General features: G+C 34.0%; 1 protein-coding gene across 5 annotated transcripts in view; it reads right to left on the bottom strand.

Annotated features, from left to right (window-relative positions):
• Positions 1-12,815, bottom strand: part of CACNA2D3 (calcium voltage-gated channel auxiliary subunit alpha2delta 3) — a 333,983-nt gene that overhangs the window by 40,781 nt on the left and 280,387 nt on the right. The gene's annotated exons all lie outside the window — the stretch shown is intronic.

Raw genomic sequence — 12,815 nt, 5'->3', positions numbered from 1 at the left:
TATTCAAAAGAAGCACAAGCTGAATGTATTTATATTCAGACCTATCTCAGATCCATATTCTACTGACAGTAATACAACAGCTGGAGGAATACACTGTATGCTCAATGAGCTGAAACACAGGAGAGGGTTGGTTAATATTTCAAGTGATCCTGTATGGGAAACTTGAACAAAATTTCATTTTCTCATTCTTTCTGTTGGATCTACAGAAAGAATCATCTAAAAACATATTTACCTTTATATCATTGTTAATAGTTTTTCTGCAAATGTAAACACGCTGATGTCACGAACATATTTTTCTTTTGTATTACAAGGCAGAAAAAGGTATGTACATAGCAGGTTATAAATAGTTTTTTACTATCGATAACTCATTGACATTTTTGCTTAAGAGAGAAGGACAGAAATCCACCTCTTCTTTAGAATGAAATCCAGAGGAAACTCTCTCCAACTGCATTTTATTGTCTAGTAATTTATTTTACAGTCAATAAGGAGATGCTGTCTGACAGCCATGTAACACATGTTTTCTACATCTGTTTTTTGCCTTTAGGTTCACTCCTAGTATGCAGGTGATCTGCACATCTCACTCTTTTTTCTGAAATGGAGGAAATGCATATTCTCAGGAAGTTTCCACAAGGAAATTTCAAACACAGAAATATCTGCTATACCAGTATTTGAAATTTCAATCTCACATTACATTTGTTGTCATCCATTTCAGCATCTATGAGTTAATGTAAACACTTCTACCAGCTCATATTTCCTAGATTTCATCAAGCACAGTCTTTACCTTGTTTTACACATATGAACATTTCTGTTCAAATCACTGAACAAACCGCATGATCAACAGATACACAAGTAGGTATACAGAATCAAGGCCTAAACTTACCTTTAACAGTCTAAGCCTCAAACTGGTAAAGAAATCATTAAAATACCTGTTCTCATGTAATTAAATTGTAGGTATATGTAACTTTATAAAGAAGTTTGATCTAGATGACCTCAGGAGAATCCTCCCAATCTGAACTATTTTATGATTCTCAAAACAAAGTCTAAAATTTTGAAGAGAAAAGCTAACTGTGCAGTCTAGACTCTTAAATAAGAAGAAAACAAATGTGTACCGAAGGTCTTCCAGTGACCAGTATAAATTTCATACCACACATGAGACACATTCTGAAAAGAAACAAGATATTTACAAGAAAGTTCATCTGTAAAACATTCCATGTGAATATTTTAATCAGTTGCATAATGGAATGCTGTAGCATGAAGACAACTGAAATCCTGGGACTAATTTCCGTGAAATGTAGAGCATCCCTCTGGATGAGAACGAGAGGACACAGGCAGCTACAGCTTTGTTTTCATGGAATTAACTCTGTGAATTTTGATACTTAGGGAAACTCTGATGGGATATAAAAGACCGGGACTGAATACTAAACTTGCTCTCTTGCAAGCAAATGCCCGTAATTTCAAGACTAATGTAGTTATTGTAGAAAGTAAGGGACCAGACTTTACCGCTTTCCTTCCTTTTCAAGAATGATTCAGTTTATTTCTCTACCAAACTTCTAGAGGAGCTCTATCATTTATCTCTCAGGTACAATACTATTGAATGAGGTACACTTCAAAACTTTTGTCTGTTCTGCTCAAGTTCATTAAGTCACAGTGGCAACTTTTCAAGTATAATGGACAACAAAATACATATTTCCCATGTGATAGATTTACAATCCTTATAATTGTGTTTTTGTTTTGTCTTGTTTCAATGAAGAGCTAAAAGATTTGTATCTATGTTTCAAGATTGGAGGAGAAAACACATCTCCCATGTACACTGCACAGTGAAAACAGCAATGGCATTTGCTTTGAACAAAGGCATCTTCCTGTGAGATTTTCATCTCACCTCTGTTTTATTTTTTCAGTTCATGAAAAATGTTATTAAGGCTCTTTCTTCATGTACTTGTCTATTTTCTGTAACACAAAATGTAACATTTCAGACGAATACTGAAAATCCAATTTATTGTGTCAACCATACTATCAAATTTATGTAAGCAACTTCAATAAACAGCTTTAATGCTGTGCATGGGTAGCAGACATGAACTCTTCAACATTTCTTTCCTCTGTTTAATACAGTAATTGGTATTCTGTAGCACATACTCTATGAAATAAGATGTTTAAGAACTACTGAGTTAATTTCTTGGCCCCATAATTGTTAAATAATGTATTTCCCTACGCATTTATTCCAAGGATGAAGGTAATAATTCTTTTTTTTTTTTTTTTTTTTTTTTTTTTTTTTTTTGTGGGATGCTGTAATGATAAAGTTATTGGGAAGTGTTCAACTTCTACAGAACTCAGGCCTGTTTAGTATCAAGCAAAAATATAAGAAAACAAATAAATTATTTGAATAGATCAGAATTGCTTGTATTCATCTCAAAATCTCCATGGTTAAGCAAACAGACAGAATGATAAGGAAATCCTCCCTCAATAAATTAGTCTTGTTCTGTGTAGAGCTCTTATGCTTTATGTAAAAAAGCCCAACTCCTACTTAAACCAAGAAAAGAAAACAGAGCAGACTGATTTATTTCTAGCATGAGAGGAGATGAAACTCCCTATAAACCTGGGAGAAATAAACAAAATACAGATTGAAGGAAAAAACAGTAAAATGTAAAAGGGTTTCCATTCTGTAGAATATCCAGGAAACTTAACATTATACAAAAGCAGAAGATTAGCAAGATTAAAGAAATATATTAAGGTATCTATTCCCCTTTTCCACAGAAAGTAGAGTATAGCTAGCCTAAGGTAATTAATACATAAGTAAGTAATACATAAAAGGTGCTCAACAATGTAAGGATAATTGGACATCCTATTTCTGATGGAATTATCTTAAGGGAGGCTTAATGTGGCTTCATAATAATAAGTCTTGAAGACAGACTTGTAGAAAGATTATTTTTCTTTACCTGTATCTCCTTTGTGTATTAAGCTGAGACTCCTTAAGATTTCTTTCTTTCCAACTACTTCTATTATCTCTTAATATCTACTAAAATACCTAATAAGTAAATGTGAAGTATTCCAGAACAGATATAACTGCTTACAAAAAAACTGATTGCATTTCTTTTGTCTACACTCTAACTCTTTGATTCTGTTCAAAATCTTTCTGTCTTCAATTTTAGCTTATCCAAGGCTTAAGAGGGAGAATATTACACTCCATGGTAAAATATCGAGCAATAAACAGCATAACTGCCAAAAAAGTACCTCTGTTAGAGATTAACTGAAGTATCTCACATCCAAATTATGGAAACATAATCACTCTAACAAACTTTTAGCATTTAGTAAGTATATGTGTCTGACAAGCCTATACTGCAAAAGAAATTCAAAGAAAATACAAACCATTGCTTTAAAATGTTTGGCAAAAGTATACCAGCTGCAAAGAAGACAAGAAACATTACTATGGAGAAAATTCTCAGAGTTTGTTTGGAAATTTTCATACTGTACTGCAATCATTTTTCACTGATAGATAGTATGGGTTTTTTTCCACAATTAAAAAATGACAACAAATAACATTTCATAGCTGAAAAGAGGCTGTCAATCTCCATATTGGCTCACAACGAAAATTTTTGGACAAGCAAAACAGCAAAAAATAATAGACTTATCACCTGTATCTACTACTGCATATTTCATTACTCTTAAGCTATCCTAATAACGTTTAAAATTATTTTTAAAATGCTTTAATGTTACATTCATTCAAAATCCATGTAGATGCCCAAGTACTTTTGCACCAGAATTTGAGCCAGTGCCTTATTAAAACTTGCCGATTGATTTTCCCAAATACAAGTATTTTATTAACCAAGATACAACATGAAATAAAAAAAAAAAACATAATCAGATTTTTTTTTGGACTTTGACCAATATTCAGAAAAAAACCTACAGTGTTTTTACAGGTATTTTACCTTGATCTTGTTAGCTTCCGATAAGTGGGATGACTGCACGCATATGCACATAAATTTCTAAATTAAATAAATTAAATAAATTTCTAAGTTATTAGATTAATAACCAAATTAAATAAATTTCTAAGTATTTATCAGTGTCAGAGCTTTGTTACAAGAGACAAAACAGTTTTCATAACATGTCATAAGGTCTTAGTGAAAGCATAGAATACTCCATCAGGTATACTAAGATGTAACACGTAAACATATGCATTCTTCTTAAATGGAAAATGGAAAGTTGAAGTTCTCCCTCTTTACTCACAGATCTTAAACCTACTATTTTCTCCCAGAACATGTTTAGAATTAGTGGGGAAGTATATGTCTGGATGGAAACTCCCAAGATACAGCAAAGGCAGCGACAACTGGTATTTCCTGGAGGCCAAGCTTAAGCAGAAAGGGAGGAGATACTAGGAACTTGATGTGAGGCCAAGCTGAAAGGGGAGCAGGATGATGATTGCTGGGAGGCCGAAGTTCATGCAAACTAAAACCACGGGGGAAAGCTGAAGGGCTTGGTTTGCAGCCAACCCCTGAAAAACAGAACTGCGGAGGGCAGTCTGTGAACATCATCACAAACCAGACTCCCTTTGACTCCCCGACACATATCTTCCTTCTGGAGGACTAATGAAGTAGCAACAGGAGCAAGAGGAAACAGAGAAAGGATATAAATTGAGTGGAAACAGAAAAAAATATAGACATTGTTGACTGAAAGTCATTTGCCTTTTCAGAAGGCTTCACTGGGGATCTTGGAGGAAAACAGGTTATCTGTAAATTATCATTCAGATAGTTATGCCATATTTCAAACTTTACAAGATAGTAGATGTGCTGCCAACACTGTAACAAAGGGCTCCCACAAAAAATCTAGTATTTTACCCCATGATAAACTCAGTGCACCTAGAGTACAGCTCAAGGGAGCTACTTGGGAATGCGTTTGTAATTTTTCCAGGAAAAGAAAAAAATCTTTCATATTCCTGGAGGGAGGTAACCACTTGGCATGCAAAATTATACTAAGTGCATTTTGCTAGAAATATATATACCTTGTTCCCAAGAAGTACAAGGAGAACAAGGAGAACATTGATAGTATAAAAGTGGTTTAAACTGTACAATCCAAAGAGAGTGAAGTAGAGCATAGTTAAGCCCTGTCTGGTGTCTAGAGAATCCTTTACTGTGATTTTTAGAATATATCTGACACCTACTGACACCTGTTTCATTGCATTAGGGAAAGAAAAGAGAAGTGGAAAAGGGAAAAATTAAGATAAAAAGAAAAAGAAGAGGGGAGAGAAAAAAGAAGAGAGGAAGAGGAAGAAAGAAAGAGGAAAAGGAAAAGGAAAAAGAAAAGGAAAAGAGAAAGAAGAGGGTATTGAGTAGTTTTATTTCTCACAGCTGAAGCCCCAGTCCTAATAGTCAGTGTGGCTTAGCCAGTATTTCTTTCACATCTCAGCCAACAAGCTGTGGTTTCAAGTTTTCAATTAATGAACCTCAAGAGACTCAGAGTTCAGAAAAACATCCAAAAATTAGGATCCTTATCTGAACTCTTGGAGGCTTTGACCAGATTCTCTTAGGAGATGTCAGGCTCTCAGCTTCCGCTTTAACTAAAATGCACTGTGGTCAAACTTTGATAGTGTTTCATTTTTTCAGATTTGATCATGGCTACTACATAGCTCAGCTGAAAGACAAAGTTCTTATCAACAAATATTAGCATTGTGAAAAAGACTCTTTTCAGATATGGGAAAAATGTTTACTGCTCTTATTACCAAATAAGTCTGTCCTCCCCAAATTGGAATTCCAGCATTTCAGAATGGCTGCTGAGAATATACAAAACCTAGTCAAACAGATGGTATATTGAGTAAGAAAACACCAACATTTTGTCATAATCATCGTATCACTAGAAATAAGACTTGGATTCCTTCATAACTGAGTTATAATGTGACATTCTCTACAAAATTGCACTGTACTGTGATTATCAAATTACCTAGAATTGCTGGAAGACTAAAGTAACACATTAGAAATGTTTCCATTATGGATTTTGTATTTGAAAGTATAAAGAAAACAGTAATACTGGTTTTGCAAACCTCCTATATTATGTTTGTGTCTCTACTGAACAACCATAAAAGGCAGCAATTGTAGAGGCTACAGACAGCATACTTTCCAATGAAAATTTATTCAGTTTCTAGAACTGGATTAACATTGGCTATGATCTGAATACATTCAGATTTAGTTAGCTTCATTATTTATATTACATTTGTAGAAATTCTAGTGTTACAAAACTGTCAAGATACACTAATTATCCCTTTTAGGAATTACCTTTATTGGAGAAATAAATTTATATTTTCTTTTATTTAAGTGCGTGAACTGGAGAACAGTGCAATGAACAGGTCAGGCACTGAGGGACAGAATAACAACTTTCCATTCTTTTTCTCTTACCACATTTTGGGAAAAAGAAAAATCATCTGCTGAATTTCTAGATAAGCTTAGGTAGCCTCCAGCAGAAATATTTGCTTAGGGCTGATCTTCTGAATATTCATGATTTAGAGAGATTTTCATGCTGCTACAAAGTAGCCAAGAGCTTATTTGCTTCATTAGATAAATGAAGAATTTTGCAACTCCCTGGTGTTACAAAATACAAAGAGCATTCTACTGACTTATCTATGTCCAAGTACATATTTAATAAACACTTTTAAAGGGTATTCCAAGAAAACAACAAATGCTCAATGTTAAAAGTCAAAAACATTAAAACCAATCAAAAGACACTGACAGATTTTTAAAAATTTCTTCATAAATTTTCATCATTGTCTGAGAGAGATCCATGTGCCAGGTTATGACTACTCTTGAACTTATCTGTGAGTTACTAAATTCTGAAAATAGAAGAAGTCCTGGCATGTTTTCCACAGTAGCAGTACAAATGCAGTATACTTTGCAAAAACTATTATCCCCATGCTTCAAGAAGTATAATTCAATTTATTTCCTAATAATGTGTAGGATTTAGCTTTCAATAGAGAAGTGAAGCATATTTTAAGAGAATAAATTCACATTTTTTTAGGGAATCAAAATCACAGATACCAGCTCTAATCCTCTCTAAAGGAATAGCTATGAAATAAATCACGAGGGTTTCCTGAAAGTTAGCTGTCTTTGACATTTCACTAAACTAAGGTTTTATCACACACAAAATAGTTGCTATCTCTACTAAGTAGTGAGATATGTGCAAATTCAACTGGGGCTCGTGTCTGAAATCTGTTGAGCACTGCTACAGCTCACCGAAGTCTGTGAAAGTTAAGGGTTGCTCTGTATATGATCGGAATAGAAAAAGCCCTTAAATATCCATTCAGAGAATACTTTTGATATGGATTTTCAGAAATGATGTTATTGTACAGGGGATCAGGTATTATTTACTTAGAATGACAAATGTATTCCAAAGGCCAAAATTTTACAGCAGTTTCTTAAATTGGCGGTTAGGGCATATCCATCTATAAGGACAGAGAAATGAAAATGTTACTACAGTGTATTTATTAGAACGTTTTCTTTTCTAATACAGTCAAATTAATCAGCTCTGTATTTTTTCAGCAAGGATGCTAGAATCTTTTCTAGAATGAATAAATTTTTCACTATGTCTATAGGGGAAGCAAAGATTATCTCAAATTTTTCACCTTACAGAGCAGGTATGCCCTACTCCAAGGGAAAAGCCCACCTTCCTTTCATTATAGGAAAACATCTAACATACATACTAGAAATGCAGTAAGATTTTACCAACTAAAGTAAAACACATTTACATAGATTTATGTTTGTATATTGATTTTTATGTTTAAAATCATAGTGAAACTATCCATAAGAGGAAAATGAGAATTCTACCAGAAATTTCCTTGCTTTATTCCATGCTTTTAATTGCACTTAGAAAGTATCTGTAGAGGCAGAAGTGTATGATTTCTGAATGCATATAGATACTCTTATACTGTTCTTCAGTACTTATTAACTAAGATATTTTTTTCCCCACTTAATTCAATAAGATTAGATTATGGTACTGATTATGACCATCTCCACAAATCAGCATTTTAACTGAGTTTCCATGGAAACTCTATATGCTCCCGTTTTCTTTCTAGACAAGGCGATGCCTGTTTAAAAACTTGAAAAAGTTTGATGAAGACAACATGTTTTCTTTAAGTTACATTAACCAAGGCCAATATTTCCTAATTTCATTACCAGAAGAAACATTTACAGCAGGACTTTTTAGCATGGGAAACCCTCCATCATTCAACCCATCTTAATCTCTGAAAAATGGTAAACATCAGCATTACCATTGTTCAAGACACATTAACTGGTCTTATAAAATAACCTCATATTAAATGACAATATTATTCATGTGTTATATTCTTAGTACATAAGGACGTTACCCTACAGCATCTGAATTTCTGAGGAGCTTCCATCAGAGAACACACATCTATGAAGACTGGGTGGTCACAGTGGCTTAAGAACTGAGAGTCTGAAGATTGTTCTGTTCCTTGCTCCGCTGTTTGCCTGCAGTGCAACCTTTGAGCAAATTATCCCACCTTTCTGTTCTGTGCTCCATTTCCTTGTTAGTGAAAAGGGACAAAAGACTTACATTCTCTAAAAAGTGACTATAATGAAAGCAGTAACACCTACATATTACAAATACATGTTGCACATTAGGGTGTGATATGTAAATGTATATAACTGGGCCCAAACTCTTGATAATGTAAAACTGAAGAACATGCTTCAGCAACAGTAACGAAACACTGCTGAAAAGGTTTGGAGCTAAACAGATTTATATCTTTTGCAGTGTAAATCTGCACTGCACCATGATGAAATTGGAATGTTGTTCTGCATTACTGTTTTGAGCCAGGTTCCAATCAAAGTGTTGGAGAATCATGCACTGTGTGACTCCTTCTAACATATCAGTTTCTGCTTATTTTACAAATCTGCTTTCAGGTACCTGATTTAAGAAACTGCAGGCTACAAAACTAGGTATCCCTTTGACTCCTAAGTTAAAAAGTGTTAATATGTAAAACATGACCAACCAAGGGCTTCTAGTAGACAAGGTGTTAACTTTCCATGAAAAAGCTTGTATTGAACACTGCAGCCCCTTTCAGTTGCACAAAATACAAATGTTCACCAAAGCCTATGAGTGAATCATTAGAACCCCAAATCATCAAAAACTAACAATTACACAGAGAGAGAATCCTCTGCTTTTTCCTGTTCCTGGAGAATTTAGAGAAATACAGCTTGTAGCAGTAACTAATGAAAACCTATCTAAGATCTTACAGACACTAAAAGCAGAGGTATGGAAATGATTAGTTCTCTAAACCAGGCACATAATGCTTAACTTCTTCAGCTTCTAAAAATGGTAGCTTTCTTTCTCCCAATGACTACTTTCAGAAGCAGAGAAGGCAGTAATATTGTTCTTTGAACTTATCTATTCTAAATCTGCTGAAACACAGAGAGAAAATGGACACTGAGAAATGTACTGTCATTTTGTGAAGGGAAAAAGATAAGAAGTTTCAGCCAAAACATGAGTAATCAAGGTCAGCCCTGCCATTATGTTCAAAAATAACTTACTGCACAGCAGAATGAAAGCAAATAAAGATCAAAATATGCTCATGTTGACCAATACTGCCATAGTCCTTTGGACATAGGAAGATCAGTGAGGCTGGGAACTTTTGAGCTAATGTCCTAAATTAAATGGCAATAGAATAAAAGTACCTTTACATAAAAAGAGATATGCTGTATGGCACTAAATGAAGATATGTATCACCTGAGTACTCATAGCCCTACTCAGTGAAACAGAAGTCATATGCTAACACTGGAGATAAAAAGATGAGACTAACATTTCCTCAGCTTTAGAAGTAATGACTTACTTTCATACTGTACCTTTTTTTCTTTATACTTGCCCACAGGCTTTTCAAGTGCTGTTATAATATTGTTACCCTAAAAACTAATGCTTTTACTTGAGCTAGAAAACTAATCCCTCAGCATTTTAAGGGACAGTAAAATAGAAATCATGGTAACAAGCTTGCAGATAACTTTGATTAGTACAAAAACAAAATAAACAGAGCAACCTAAGCCAGCAGATATGGCTCAGTTTTACAACTGGCAGGATTCTAACATTTATGCCAAAATTATTAATAACTTTTCCTCTTTACCTAGCAGGCAGCATGTCAGCTATTTGGCACGATACTTCTAATAATTGTATTAAAGTAAATCTCAGTAAATTATTTGCATTTTCACCAGGTGAAGGAGAGAAGAATATCATAACCTATATAAAAAATAGGTTTATATTTATATGCTTATATATAAATATAAATTTATAAATTGAAATTACTACTGAATAATTCTACCTTAGTGATGAGAATATAAACCACAGAACAAGGCCCTTTTGTGATTCTGGGTATGAAAATAGTAAGCCAAAGCAGAATAAACAAAACAAAGCAAAAAGAAAGAAAGAAAGAGAACAAAAACAGAGAAAAGGGGTTTTCCTTAAAGATTTCAATCTTCAGTTTCCTTTATTTGCCATTGGGCTATCCCAATAAAGTTGCTTCATTATTGCCGGTATAAACTGCACAGCTCTATAAAAGGGCTTTTATTAAAGCTTCTTTTTATATTTCATAGCCATGGGGTTTTTCTTGCTGTTTGGTTGCTTTTCTGTTACTTTATTTAAATGTATATTGTTTTTTTTCCTGCATAAATTTCCTCCCAGGGTATCTGAAATCCTTAATCATCATCCCAATATTTCTCTCCCACATAACTCTTTTAGAATCAAGTTCCATGTCTTTTAAGAGTATGGCTTACGTCAGAGGGATCAAGAGGTTTAAGTTTCAGTACCTATTAAAGGAATTTAATTATCCAACCAGTTCCATTTGGATACACTGTTCCTGTTGTTACTGTTCTTTGTTAATCTACACCAGATTTTCCAGTATTGTAATTCTCATTAATAAAACGCACTCCGTAGGAAGACATTTATTCTCTGTGCATATTTTTTCTCTCTTTCTTTCTAAAGAAAACATTCTCCTACTGGCCTTTTTACAAATTCTGAAGAGAAATGACAGGATCCTTCATATGAATTTTTCCAAGACTTTATCATATCTGCAAACAGTACAACTAGACAAACTTAACAGATGAGAAATCCCAACATTCATCAGTGAATTTTACTTACATAATAGTGTCCTGCCATAAAGGCATAAAAACAATTAATGAAATATGAGTTCTTTTTTTTATCTGTTCACCACAGCAGCTTAAGAATCAGAAATATTTGCCATATTTAAAATCTTTCTTTCTACACTGAGAATATTTCAAAACTTTTTGACACAAGGTTGTTTGAGAGAACAACATCCTGATTTCTAAGCATTCTGGAAGTACAGAAAATTTACTCTCTTTTTTTTTTTTTCCCCTTAAGATTGAATTCAAGGTGAGTTATGACTATAAATAGAAAACATTTTCAAACATTAAACAATCAAAAAAACCCAACCCCAATGGAAAAGTATTCAGTGTAAGATGGATAAGCTATCTAGAATGATAGTGAAAGTGACCTCAATTTCAACACATTTAAGAGATTGTCAAGATAAAACAAAATGTTTAATATTTTTATAGTTACTTTGCCTTTGTCTTAGTTCTATTCCTTTCATTTCTGTTGCCTTCGTGTCAAGCAGCATACATTCCTTCTTACAGTAGCAGCAAAATGAATCCATTAATTAGTTAATCAATGTCAGTGATATCTCTTAGTTCCACATAGAGATTCTCAGCATGTAATAACAGGTGCTTGTTATTCATCAGGAAATGTCTGAACAGTTTTCCCCTCCCTCCTTCTGCCTGTGACAGAATAAATACTGACATGTAATCTGCCCTTAAATATAACTCAATCTAGCTTGCATTTAAGGAAAAGCAACTTTGCATTTCTCTTTGCACTTCTCATTATGAAGGCCTTGAATCCCATGCAGTGAAGTTTCTACCTACTGAAGCATGCTATTAGGGCTGGTGCTCAAGTATTCTTGAGGAAACTCTTTACCACCTTCAAATACTGTTTCAGGAAAGAAGTATAAGCCAAACGGACAACAAAACTAATTATGTTAGAGTTATAACTTCACTACAGATAGCTGGATTGAAAGTCTTGCATCCCCTTTGTGAAGTTAAAAAACAAAACAAAACAAAAGCAATGAAAAAATCTGACAAGGATTGACCCAAAAAGCTGTACCAGATTACCTGCAATGAGCTGGATATTAATGTTGAAAGAATTTTTCTGTCCAAACCAAAAAACAGTTTGGGGATGAATGCAGCCCTGACCTCACCCAGGCATCTACAATAATCAATGACACCATGTGACACAGTGACAGATGCTATTCTAGTTTGCAGCTTGTTGGAAATAGCAGGCTGTAAGTCCCTCTGAACCACCCTGTTTCTTTCCCCCACTGCAAATTTGCACCTTGTATGCAGAGTATTTCAGCTTGTCCTCTATTGTATCTCATGTGCTGGCCTCAACTAGAGGTGTCAGAGGAAGGTGTAAAAATCTCATAAATAATAATTATGGAAAGAAAAAAAGAATAATGAAAAACCTAGCCCACAGGGCCAGGTTTTTCTCCATAACTTGTATCATTAGTTCTTGATTAAAGCTCTTAAGAGTGAAAGTTTATATCTCTTCTAAATGATTTCTTTCTTTTTTTTTCTTTTTTTTTTTTTTTATTTTTGTTCAATGAAGTTAACAAGGGCTCCAGATTATGTATGAATCCTACTAATTTTTGGCCTAAGGATAACTTCCAGCACTGTTTCACAAATTAATTATGTATTTTATAAACAAGTACCAGATGTATCTATGTATGCTGAAAGAAGCCACTGAAGAGAAAAAAAATGGGGCTCTTC

Source organism: Coturnix japonica, chromosome 12 (genome assembly GCF_001577835.2).
Source record: "Coturnix japonica isolate 7356 chromosome 12, Coturnix japonica 2.1, whole genome shotgun sequence".
NCBI classification, from domain to species: domain Eukaryota; kingdom Metazoa; phylum Chordata; class Aves; order Galliformes; family Phasianidae; genus Coturnix; species Coturnix japonica.
The sequence above is the reverse complement of the archived record's forward strand: the minus strand, read 5'-3'. Positions and strand labels throughout refer to the sequence as shown.